Source organism: Microcebus murinus, chromosome 1 (genome assembly GCF_040939455.1).
Source record: "Microcebus murinus isolate Inina chromosome 1, M.murinus_Inina_mat1.0, whole genome shotgun sequence".
NCBI lineage: Eukaryota > Metazoa > Chordata > Mammalia > Primates > Cheirogaleidae > Microcebus > Microcebus murinus.
In genome coordinates, this window is record NC_134104.1 from 165,077,726 (window position 1) to 165,090,514 (window position 12,789).

A 12,789-nucleotide genomic window follows, 5' to 3' on the forward strand; every position below is an offset into this window, starting at 1 on the left:
CCTGGGCAACAAACCGAGACTCTGTCTCAAAAAAAAAAAAAAAAAAAATGAATCCGAAGAGAAAAGTAAAAGGAGGCCTGTGGAGCAGGTCTGGGTGTGACTCCGGATCCCCGAACATCAGGTGCCACCACCAAAGATTCCTACGTGTAGCCCATAGAACCCCAAAAGCAACGGGAGGAGTTCTGGTCACATACTCCCTCAAAATGACATCCTGGCCTTCTTCTGGAACTCCCTCCCCTCTCAGACTCTCAAGGTTTCCTCCAGCGTGTCGGCTCCCACAGAGCAGACCTTTGGTCTGAGACCTGACAGTCCAGAAGCCACGCATGCTGCCGCGTGGCGGCGGTGTCACGGCTCGGGACAAGAGGAGGCCCCACGGTGCGGGCTGGGGCGCCAGGCACCGCGGCGGGCGCTGAGGGTGGGGGTCACCCCCACCCCGGGCCGCCCCCGCACTCCCAGAAACGCGACAGAACCAGAGGCAAAAAAAAAAAGAAGAAGCCTACGGCACCCGGTATTCCCGGGCGGTCTCCCATCCAAGTTCTAACCAGGCCCGACCCTGCTTAGCTTCCGAGACCAGACGGGATCGGGCGCGTTCGGGGTGGTGTGGCCGTGGACGGCGGAGGGCGCCCCTGCCCCGCTCAAGAAGCCGAGCCTCTCTGCGCTTCCCCGCCGCCTCCTCCCGCCCCAGGCCCCGCGCCGGGTCGGGCCTGTTGAGTTCGCCGGCCGGGTCCCGCGGGCTCCGAGGGACGGGGGTGACGGGCGGGGCGGGCAGGGAGCGGCGGGCCGGGGTTGGGGGCTGTCTCTGTATACACACACACTCACACTCACACGCACTCACTCACTCACACTCACACAAGATGCGCCTCCACGGCTGGACCCGCCAAGGTGGAGCCCTTCCAGCCCCCCTCCTCTCCTCGCCTGGCCTCCTTCACCTCCCCGCCCCCCACCCCCAGCGCGCCGGGGCCGCTGACTGCGCACGGGCGGGAGGGGCGGGGCGCTCGCCCTTTGACCCCAGCCAGGGGCGGCCCTCCCCCACAACCCCTTTCAGCTGCGCCCCCCACCCTGTGGCCCGGCGGCCGCCTATTCCCCCGGGCCAGGGCTGGGGCACAGCGCACGGGGGAGGGGAGCCAGTGTATGGGGCGTCTCTCTCTCTCTCTCGGGATGTGTCCCATGGGTGGGGTGGGGTGGCGTGGTTTGTGGGGCGCTGAAGAAATCAGTCCCCTCCATCTCCTCCCTCTGGAAAACACCCAAGCCCTTGGAGAACTGCCCGCACCTCTACCTACCGTGGGGACCGGGACCCTCCTCTGTGTCCTCCTGTGGCCCAGTCCAAGGGGCCTGGGCCTGGCCGGGGCTGCATTGGACCCCGACCACCCTGGCGTGTGGACTCGCTAAAAATTGGCGATTAGATATTGGATTCCAGCGTCATTGAGGTCATTTCACTAATGAGTGCACCGCAAAGAGTTTCCTAATCCATCTGTGAGGGTGGCAACCGAAAGAGAATTTTAGAGCTGACAGAATAGGCGAGGAAAGGCATAGGAGATTTCCACACCCAGTAAGGAAGCCTTTCCCGAAGTGGAAGAAAGAAAGGAGCAAACAGAGACACCGGTAGCCCGCCCGGATCAGAGTCTGCCCCTGAGAGAAAGTACCCTGACCAGGTTCACCCGTGGGTGGGTCGCGAGCTAGCGGCATTCAGAAGAGGGAGGCCCGCAGTCTGTGCAGAAGACACCTGCACTCGGGTGTGTGTGGCGGCACAATTCACAAGCAGCTCCAGATGTTAAACCAAGGAGAAGCCAGGGAGTTCCCAACGCCCCAGGTGTCCTCAGCCCACGACTGGCTGCTGTGGGAATGCGAAGCCCGGCTCCTTGTCTCAGAGCGGGGCAACCAGGAGGTGTGATGTCCACCCCGGGGTTCCCAGGAGGATCAGACTGAAGCTGGGACTTGGCCTGAAAGTGTCCCCTCGCATGGCCACCCCCTTCCCCTTCCTGCTCCTCTACTCCTGGTGCCCCTCCATCCAGGGGCCAGACCTTAAAGAGTCACCCGCAAGAGAATCCTGGTCCCAAAGGAGCCTTCTGGGGGACCCCTGCTGAGAGAGGTTGTGGGCATGGCCCGCTGGGGCTCTGCCCGACCCAGGGCTGAGAGATGCAACCTCCCAGCTCTGGGTCCCTGCAGGAAGTGTTGGCAAGCACAGGGCCAGTCCTCCAAAGGCCCAGGTGCAGGGAGCCCAGGCCAAGCAGCCTGTGGAAGAAGCCACATGCTGTGCCACCCCGGGGAACACGACTGCAGGCCCGGGCCCTTCCCACCTCCTCCTCCTCCTCCTCCTCCTCCTCCTCCTCCCACCCCGCCCCCGCCCCCGCCCCCACATGGCACAGGGCCCAGAGACACCTCAGACACTTGCTACCCAAAGTGCAAAGGGCATCAGTTGCTCCTCCAAACCCCCCCCCAGCCCAGCAGACCGCGTTGTCCAGCCAGCCCACGGGCCTCCCTGGGGTGCCCAGCACAAAAGTGCAGACACCCACCGGACCCTCAATCTCAGTTTTCGGATGTTTTTGCCACTCTGAGGACCCGCAGGCCGGCTGGGCCTTCTGGCAGGACAGAGAGCCCCGGAATCCGACGTGGAGAGCTGGGTGTACGTCCCCATGAGGAGGCGGTCCCCACCTCCGCGGCTATCCCCTTGCGGGGAGCGGCAGCCGCGGGGCCTCAGAGAAGACACCAGGCTGGGCCCCCACGGCACAGCGGGAGCACGTCCCCCGCAGGCCACTTAGCGACGGCGGCCAGCCGGCGGACGGTTGGGTTGCGCGAGACGCTGCGGCCGCCCTGCTACCGGGTTCCTGGGAGGGCGTCCTGGAACCAGCGTCCACACCAAGCCCTTGGAAGGCCCAGGCCACGGAGGAGCCCCGTCAGGCAGGGGCCGAGGACGGTGACGGCCCGGGCGGGGAGGAGCGTGTCAGGCAGGGGCAGAGGACGGTGACAGGTGATAGGCCGGGCGGGAAGGAGTCAGTCAGGCAGGGGCCGTGGAGGAGACGGGCTGGGTAAGGGTTAGGGTTAGTGTCAGGGCACAAGTCACAATCGCAAAGACCTGGAAGCCACCCGAGTGCCCATCGACCCACGAGTGGGTAAATAAAATGTGGCGCGTGGACACCACGGAGTGCTATTCGGCTATGAGGAGCAGCGGTGAGGGGGCACCTCTCGTGGTTCTCCTGGCCAGAGCTGGAACCCGTTCCAGTAAGCCAAGTATCCCAAGAATGGACACACGAGCACCACGTGCTCGCGCTCACCAGCAAATGGGTACGAACCCATGGACACCTAAGTGGACACAGAGGAATCACCTTCTTCGGGTGGGTGTCGGGCGGGTGGGGGGAGGGGATGGGCATACACATCCATTAGGAATGGGGTGGGTACGCACCGACTGGGGGATGGGCGCACTTGAAGCTCTGACCCGAGGGGGGAGGCTGGGAGAGGGCAACGCACCCGTCCTTAACATTGGGTGCCCCCACAATATGCTGGAACAACATGAGGGGTAAATGAATAAGAACACGGGGGGGGGAGGGGGGCACGGGCAACACATGTCACCTTAATACTTGGACTCCCATCATCTGCTTGAAAAGAGAGAGAAAAGAAAATGCAATAATAGAGATAAGAGACACTTTTTAAAAATAATGAATCCGGCCGGGCGCTGTGGCTCACGCCTGTAATCCTAGCTCTTGGGAGGCCGAGGCGGGCGGATTGCTCAAGGTCAGGAGTTCAAAACCAGCCTGAGCAAGAGCGAGACCCCGTCTCTACTATAAATAGAAAGAAATTAATTGGCCAACTGATATATATATAAAAAATTAGCGGGGCATGGTGGCGCATGCCTGCAGTCCCAGCTACCCGGGAGGCTGAGGCAGAAGGATCACTCGAGCCCAGGAGTTTGAAGTTGCTGTGAGCTAGGCTGACGCCACGGCACTCACTCTAGCCTGGGCAACAAACCGAGACTCTGTCTCAAAAAAAAAAAAAAAAAAATGAATCCGAAGAGAAAAGTAAAAGGAGGCCTGTGGAGCAGGTCTGGGTGTGACTCCGGATCCCCGAACATCAGGTGCCACCACCAAAGATTCCTACGTGTAGCCCATAGAACCCCAAAAGCAACGGGAGGAGTTCTGGTCACATACTCCCTCAAAATGACATCCTGGCCTTCTTCTGGAACTCCCTCCCCTCTCAGACTCTCAAGGTTTCCTCCAGCGTGTCGGCTCCCACAGAGCAGACCTTTGGTCTGAGACCTGACAGTCCAGAAGCCACGCATGCTGCCGCGTGGCGGCGGTGTCACGGCTCGGGACAAGAGGAGGCCCCACGGTGCGGGCTGGGGCGCCAGGCACCGCGGCGGGCGCTGAGGGTGGGGGTCACCCCCACCCCGGGCCGCCCCCGCACTCCCAGAAACGCGACAGAACCAGAGGCAAAAAAAAAAAGAAGAAGCCTACGGCACCCGGTATTCCCGGGCGGTCTCCCATCCAAGTTCTAACCAGGCCCGACCCTGCTTAGCTTCCGAGACCAGACGGGATCGGGCGCGTTCGGGGTGGTGTGGCCGTGGACGGCGGAGGGCGCCCCTGCCCCGCTCAAGAAGCCGAGCCTCTCTGCGCTTCCCCGCCGCCTCCTCCCGCCCCAGGCCCCGCGCCGGGTCGGGCCTGTTGAGTTCGCCGGCCGGGTCCCGCGGGCTCCGAGGGACGGGGGTGACGGGCGGGGCGGGCAGGGAGCGGCGGGCCGGGGTTGGGGGCTGTCTCTGTATACACACACACTCACACTCACACGCACTCACTCACTCACACTCACACAAGATGCGCCTCCACGGCTGGACCCGCCAAGGTGGAGCCCTTCCAGCCCCCCTCCTCTCCTCGCCTGGCCTCCTTCACCTCCCCGCCCCCCACCCCCAGCGCGCCGGGGCCGCTGACTGCGCACGGGCGGGAGGGGCGGGGCGCTCGCCCTTTGACCCCAGCCAGGGGCGGCCCTCCCCCACAACCCCTTTCAGCTGCGCCCCCCACCCTGTGGCCCGGCGGCCGCCTATTCCCCCGGGCCAGGGCTGGGGCACAGCGCACGGGGGAGGGGAGCCAGTGTATGGGGCGTCTCTCTCTCTCTCTCGGGATGTGTCCCATGGGTGGGGTGGGGTGGCGTGGTTTGTGGGGCGCTGAAGAAATCAGTCCCCTCCATCTCCTCCCTCTGGAAAACACCCAAGCCCTTGGAGAACTGCCCGCACCTCTACCTACCGTGGGGACCGGGACCCTCCTCTGTGTCCTCCTGTGGCCCAGTCCAAGGGGCCTGGGCCTGGCCGGGGCTGCATTGGACCCCGACCACCCTGGCGTGTGGACTCGCTAAAAATTGGCGATTAGATATTGGATTCCAGCGTCATTGAGGTCATTTCACTAATGAGTGCACCGCAAAGAGTTTCCTAATCCATCTGTGAGGGTGGCAACCGAAAGAGAATTTTAGAGCTGACAGAATAGGCGAGGAAAGGCATAGGAGATTTCCACACCCAGTAAGGAAGCCTTTCCCGAAGTGGAAGAAAGAAAGGAGCAAACAGAGACACCGGTAGCCCGCCCGGATCAGAGTCTGCCCCTGAGAGAAAGTACCCTGACCAGGTTCACCCGTGGGTGGGTCGCGAGCTAGCGGCATTCAGAAGAGGGAGGCCCGCAGTCTGTGCAGAAGACACCTGCACTCGGGTGTGTGTGGCGGCACAATTCACAAGCAGCTCCAGATGTTAAACCAAGGAGAAGCCAGGGAGTTCCCAACGCCCCAGGTGTCCTCAGCCCACGACTGGCTGCTGTGGGAATGCGAAGCCCGGCTCCTTGTCTCAGAGCGGGGCAACCAGGAGGTGTGATGTCCACCCCGGGGTTCCCAGGAGGATCAGACTGAAGCTGGGACTTGGCCTGAAAGTGTCCCCTCGCATGGCCACCCCCTTCCCCTTCCTGCTCCTCTACTCCTGGTGCCCCTCCATCCAGGGGCCAGACCTTAAAGAGTCACCCGCAAGAGAATCCTGGTCCCAAAGGAGCCTTCTGGGGGACCCCTGCTGAGAGAGGTTGTGGGCATGGCCCGCTGGGGCTCTGCCCGACCCAGGGCTGAGAGATGCAACCTCCCAGCTCTGGGTCCCTGCAGGAAGTGTTGGCAAGCACAGGGCCAGTCCTCCAAAGGCCCAGGTGCAGGGAGCCCAGGCCAAGCAGCCTGTGGAAGAAGCCACATGCTGTGCCACCCCGGGGAACACGACTGCAGGCCCGGGCCCTTCCCACCTCCTCCTCCTCCTCCTCCTCCTCCTCCTCCTCCCACCCCGCCCCCGCCCCCGCCCCCACATGGCACAGGGCCCAGAGACACCTCAGACACTTGCTACCCAAAGTGCAAAGGGCATCAGTTGCTCCTCCAAACCCCCCCCCAGCCCAGCAGACCGCGTTGTCCAGCCAGCCCACGGGCCTCCCTGGGGTGCCCAGCACAAAAGTGCAGACACCCACCGGACCCTCAATCTCAGTTTTCGGATGTTTTTGCCACTCTGAGGACCCGCAGGCCGGCTGGGCCTTCTGGCAGGACAGAGAGCCCCGGAATCCGACGTGGAGAGCTGGGTGTACGTCCCCATGAGGAGGCGGTCCCCACCTCCGCGGCTATCCCCTTGCGGGGAGCGGCAGCCGCGGGGCCTCAGAGAAGACACCAGGCTGGGCCCCCACGGCACAGCGGGAGCACGTCCCCCGCAGGCCACTTAGCGACGGCGGCCAGCCGGCGGACGGTTGGGTTGCGCGAGACGCTGCGGCCGCCCTGCTACCGGGTTCCTGGGAGGGCGTCCTGGAACCAGCGTCCACACCAAGCCCTTGGAAGGCCCAGGCCACGGAGGAGCCCCGTCAGGCAGGGGCCGAGGACGGTGACGGCCCGGGCGGGGAGGAGCGTGTCAGGCAGGGGCAGAGGACGGTGACAGGTGATAGGCCGGGCGGGAAGGAGTCAGTCAGGCAGGGGCCGTGGAGGAGACGGGCTGGGTAAGGGTTAGGGTTAGTGTCAGGGCACAAGTCACAATCGCAAAGACCTGGAAGCCACCCGAGTGCCCATCGACCCACGAGTGGGTAAATAAAATGTGGCGCGTGGACACCACGGAGTGCTATTCGGCTATGAGGAGCAGCGGTGAGGGGGCACCTCTCGTGGTTCTCCTGGCCAGAGCTGGAACCCGTTCCAGTAAGCCAAGTATCCCAAGAATGGACACACGAGCACCACGTGCTCGCGCTCACCAGCAAATGGGTACGAACCCATGGACACCTAAGTGGACACAGAGGAATCACCTTCTTCGGGTGGGTGTCGGGCGGGTGGGGGGAGGGGATGGGCATACACATCCATTAGGAATGGGGTGGGTACGCACCGACTGGGGGATGGGCGCACTTGAAGCTCTGACCCGAGGGGGGAGGCTGGGAGAGGGCAACGCACCCGTCCTTAACATTGGTGCCCCCACAATATGCTGGAACAACATGAGGGGTAAATGAATAAGAACACGGGGGGGGGAGGGGGGCACGGGCAACACATGTCACCTTAATACTTGGACTCCCATCATCTGCTTGAAAAGAGAGAGAAAAGAAAATGCAATAATAGAGATAAGAGACACTTTTTAAAAATAATGAATCCGGCCGGGCGCTGTGGCTCACGCCTGTAATCCTAGCTCTTGGGAGGCCGAGGCGGGCGGATTGCTCAAGGTCAGGAGTTCAAAACCAGCCTGAGCAAGAGCGAGACCCCGTCTCTACTATAAATAGAAAGAAATTAATTGGCCAACTGATATATATATAAAAAATTAGCGGGGCATGGTGGCGCATGCCTGCAGTCCCAGCTACCCGGGAGGCTGAGGCAGAAGGATCACTCGAGCCCAGGAGTTTGAAGTTGCTGTGAGCTAGGCTGACGCCACGGCACTCACTCTAGCCTGGGCAACAAACCGAGACTCTGTCTCAAAAAAAAAAAAAAAAAAAATGAATCCGAAGAGAAAAGTAAAAGGAGGCCTGTGGAGCAGGTCTGGGTGTGACTCCGGATCCCCGAACATCAGGTGCCACCACCAAAGATTCCTACGTGTAGCCCATAGAACCCCAAAAGCAACGGGAGGAGTTCTGGTCACATACTCCCTCAAAATGACATCCTGGCCTTCTTCTGGAACTCCCTCCCCTCTCAGACTCTCAAGGTTTCCTCCAGCGTGTCGGCTCCCACAGAGCAGACCTTTGGTCTGAGACCTGACAGTCCAGAAGCCACGCATGCTGCCGCGTGGCGGCGGTGTCACGGCTCGGGACAAGAGGAGGCCCCACGGTGCGGGCTGGGGCGCCAGGCACCGCGGCGGGCGCTGAGGGTGGGGGTCACCCCCACCCCGGGCCGCCCCCGCACTCCCAGAAACGCGACAGAACCAGAGGCAAAAAAAAAAAGAAGAAGCCTACGGCACCCGGTATTCCCGGGCGGTCTCCCATCCAAGTTCTAACCAGGCCCGACCCTGCTTAGCTTCCGAGACCAGACGGGATCGGGCGCGTTCGGGGTGGTGTGGCCGTGGACGGCGGAGGGCCCCCCTGCCCCGCTCAAGAAGCCGAGCCTCTCTGCGCTTCCCCGCCGCCTCCTCCCGCCCCAGGCCCCGCGCCGGGTCGGGCCTGTTGAGTTCGCCGGCCGGGTCCCGCGGGCTCCGAGGGACGGGGGTGACGGGCGGGGCGGGCAGGGAGCGGCGGGCCGGGGTTGGGGGCTGTCTCTGTATACACACACACTCACACTCACACGCACTCACTCACTCACACTCACACAAGATGCGCCTCCACGGCTGGACCCGCCAAGGTGGAGCCCTTCCAGCCCCCCTCCTCTCCTCGCCTGGCCTCCTTCACCTCCCCGCCCCCCACCCCCAGCGCGCCGGGGCCGCTGACTGCGCACGGGCGGGAGGGGCGGGGCGCTCGCCCTTTGACCCCAGCCAGGGGCGGCCCTCCCCCACAACCCCTTTCAGCTGCGCCCCCCACCCTGTGGCCCGGCGGCCGCCTATTCCCCCGGGCCAGGGCTGGGGCACAGCGCACGGGGGAGGGGAGCCAGTGTATGGGGCGTCTCTCTCTCTCTCTCGGGATGTGTCCCATGGGTGGGGTGGGGTGGCGTGGTTTGTGGGGCGCTGAAGAAATCAGTCCCCTCCATCTCCTCCCTCTGGAAAACACCCAAGCCCTTGGAGAACTGCCCGCACCTCTACCTACCGTGGGGACCGGGACCCTCCTCTGTGTCCTCCTGTGGCCCAGTCCAAGGGGCCTGGGCCTGGCCGGGGCTGCATTGGACCCCGACCACCCTGGCGTGTGGACTCGCTAAAAATTGGCGATTAGATATTGGATTCCAGCGTCATTGAGGTCATTTCACTAATGAGTGCACCGCAAAGAGTTTCCTAATCCATCTGTGAGGGTGGCAACCGAAAGAGAATTTTAGAGCTGACAGAATAGGCGAGGAAAGGCATAGGAGATTTCCACACCCAGTAAGGAAGCCTTTCCCGAAGTGGAAGAAAGAAAGGAGCAAACAGAGACACCGGTAGCCCGCCCGGATCAGAGTCTGCCCCTGAGAGAAAGTACCCTGACCAGGTTCACCCGTGGGTGGGTCGCGAGCTAGCGGCATTCAGAAGAGGGAGGCCCGCAGTCTGTGCAGAAGACACCTGCACTCGGGTGTGTGTGGCGGCACAATTCACAAGCAGCTCCAGATGTTAAACCAAGGAGAAGCCAGGGAGTTCCCAACGCCCCAGGTGTCCTCAGCCCACGACTGGCTGCTGTGGGAATGCGAAGCCCGGCTCCTTGTCTCAGAGCGGGGCAACCAGGAGGTGTGATGTCCACCCCGGGGTTCCCAGGAGGATCAGACTGAAGCTGGGACTTGGCCTGAAAGTGTCCCCTCGCATGGCCACCCCCTTCCCCTTCCTGCTCCTCTACTCCTGGTGCCCCTCCATCCAGGGGCCAGACCTTAAAGAGTCACCCGCAAGAGAATCCTGGTCCCAAAGGAGCCTTCTGGGGGACCCCTGCTGAGAGAGGTTGTGGGCATGGCCCGCTGGGGCTCTGCCCGACCCAGGGCTGAGAGATGCAACCTCCCAGCTCTGGGTCCCTGCAGGAAGTGTTGGCAAGCACAGGGCCAGTCCTCCAAAGGCCCAGGTGCAGGGAGCCCAGGCCAAGCAGCCTGTGGAAGAAGCCACATGCTGTGCCACCCCGGGGAACACGACTGCAGGCCCGGGCCCTTCCCACCTCCTCCTCCTCCTCCTCCTCCTCCTCCTCCTCCTCCCACCCCGCCCCCGCCCCCGCCCCCACATGGCACAGGGCCCAGAGACACCTCAGACACTTGCTACCCAAAGTGCAAAGGGCATCAGTTGCTCCTCCAAACCCCCCCCCAGCCCAGCAGACCGCGTTGTCCAGCCAGCCCACGGGCCTCCCTGGGGTGCCCAGCACAAAAGTGCAGACACCCACCGGACCCTCAATCTCAGTTTTCGGATGTTTTTGCCACTCTGAGGACCCGCAGGCCGGCTGGGCCTTCTGGCAGGACAGAGAGCCCCGGAATCCGACGTGGAGAGCTGGGTGTACGTCCCCATGAGGAGGCGGTCCCCACCTCCGCGGCTATCCCCTTGCGGGGAGCGGCAGCCGCGGGGCCTCAGAGAAGACACCAGGCTGGGCCCCCACGGCACAGCGGGAGCACGTCCCCCGCAGGCCACTTAGCGACGGCGGCCAGCCGGCGGACGGTTGGGTTGCGCGAGACGCTGCGGCCGCCCTGCTACCGGGTTCCTGGGAGGGCGTCCTGGAACCAGCGTCCACACCAAGCCCTTGGAAGGCCCAGGCCACGGAGGAGCCCCGTCAGGCAGGGGCCGAGGACGGTGACGGCCCGGGCGGGGAGGAGCGTGTCAGGCAGGGGCAGAGGACGGTGACAGGTGATAGGCCGGGCGGGAAGGAGTCAGTCAGGCAGGGGCCGTGGAGGAGACGGGCTGGGTAAGGGTTAGGGTTAGTGTCAGGGCACAAGTCACAATCGCAAAGACCTGGAAGCCACCCGAGTGCCCATCGACCCACGAGTGGGTAAATAAAATGTGGCGCGTGGACACCACGGAGTGCTATTCGGCTATGAGGAGCAGCGGTGAGGGGGCACCTCTCGTGGTTCTCCTGGCCAGAGCTGGAACCCGTTCCAGTAAGCCAAGTATCCCAAGAATGGACACACGAGCACCACGTGCTCGCGCTCACCAGCAAATGGGTACGAACCCATGGACACCTAAGTGGACACAGAGGAATCACCTTCTTCGGGTGGGTGTCGGGCGGGTGGGGGGAGGGGATGGGCATACACATCCATTAGGAATGGGGTGGGTACGCACCGACTGGGGGATGGGCGCACTTGAAGCTCTGACCCGAGGGGGGAGGCTGGGAGAGGGCAACGCACCCGTCCTTAACATTGGTGCCCCCACAATATGCTGGAACAACATGAGGGGTAAATGAATAAGAACACGGGGGGGGGAGGGGGGCACGGGCAACACATGTCACCTTAATACTTGGACTCCCATCATCTGCTTGAAAAGAGAGAGAAAAGAAAATGCAATAATAGAGATAAGAGACACTTTTTAAAAATAATGAATCCGGCCGGGCGCTGTGGCTCACGCCTGTAATCCTAGCTCTTGGGAGGCCGAGGCGGGCGGATTGCTCAAGGTCAGGAGTTCAAAACCAGCCTGAGCAAGAGCGAGACCCCGTCTCTACTATAAATAGAAAGAAATTAATTGGCCAACTGATATATATATAAAAAATTAGCGGGGCATGGTGGCGCATGCCTGCAGTCCCAGCTACCCGGGAGGCTGAGGCAGAAGGATCACTCGAGCCCAGGAGTTTGAAGTTGCTGTGAGCTAGGCTGACGCCACGGCACTCACTCTAGCCTGGGCAACAAACCGAGACTCTGTCTCAAAAAAAAAAAAAAAAAAATGAATCCGAAGAGAAAAGTAAAAGGAGGCCTGTGGAGCAGGTCTGGGTGTGACTCCGGATCCCCGAACATCAGGTGCCACCACCAAAGATTCCTACGTGTAGCCCATAGAACCCCAAAAGCAACGGGAGGAGTTCTGGTCACATACTCCCTCAAAATGACATCCTGGCCTTCTTCTGGAACTCCCTCCCCTCTCAGACTCTCAAGGTTTCCTCCAGCGTGTCGGCTCCCACAGAGCAGACCTTTGGTCTGAGACCTGACAGTCCAGAAGCCACGCATGCTGCCGCGTGGCGGCGGTGTCACGGCTCGGGACAAGAGGAGGCCCCACGGTGCGGGCTGGGGCGCCAGGCACCGCGGCGGGCGCTGAGGGTGGGGGTCACCCCCACCCCGGGCCGCCCCCGCACTCCCAGAAACGCGACAGAACCAGAGGCAAAAAAAAAAAGAAGAAGCCTACGGCACCCGGTATTCCCGGGCGGTCTCCCATCCAAGTTCTAACCAGGCCCGACCCTGCTTAGCTTCCGAGACCAGACGGGATCGGGCGCGTTCGGGGTGGTGTGGCCGTGGACGGCGGAGGGCGCCCCTGCCCCGCTCAAGAAGCCGAGCCTCTCTGCGCTTCCCCGCCGCCTCCTCCCGCCCCAGGCCCCGCGCCGGGTCGGGCCTGTTGAGTTCGCCGGCCGGGTCCCGCGGGCTCCGAGGGACGGGGGTGACGGGCGGGGCGGGCAGGGAGCGGCGGGCCGGGGTTGGGGGCTGTCTCTGTATACACACACACTCACACTCACACGCACTCACTCACTCACACTCACACAAGATGCGCCTCCACGGCTGGACCCGCCAAGGTGGAGCCCTTCCAGCCCCCCTCCTCTCCTCGCCTGGCCTCCTTCACCTCCCCGCCCCCCA

General features: G+C 62.9%; 4 pseudogenes; all 4 read right to left on the bottom strand.

Moving 5' to 3' along the window:
- Positions 1-493: 493 nt before the first annotated feature.
- On the bottom strand, positions 494-612 carry LOC142874812 (uncharacterized; annotated as a pseudogene).
- Positions 613-4,441: 3,829 nt separating this feature from the next.
- LOC142874824 (uncharacterized) lies at positions 4,442-4,560 on the bottom strand (annotated as a pseudogene).
- Positions 4,561-8,389: 3,829 nt separating this feature from the next.
- LOC142874825 (uncharacterized) lies at positions 8,390-8,508 on the bottom strand (annotated as a pseudogene).
- A 3,831-nt stretch (positions 8,509-12,339) lies between these two features.
- On the bottom strand, positions 12,340-12,458 carry LOC142874826 (uncharacterized; annotated as a pseudogene).
- Between the last annotated feature and the right edge of the window lie 331 nt (positions 12,459-12,789).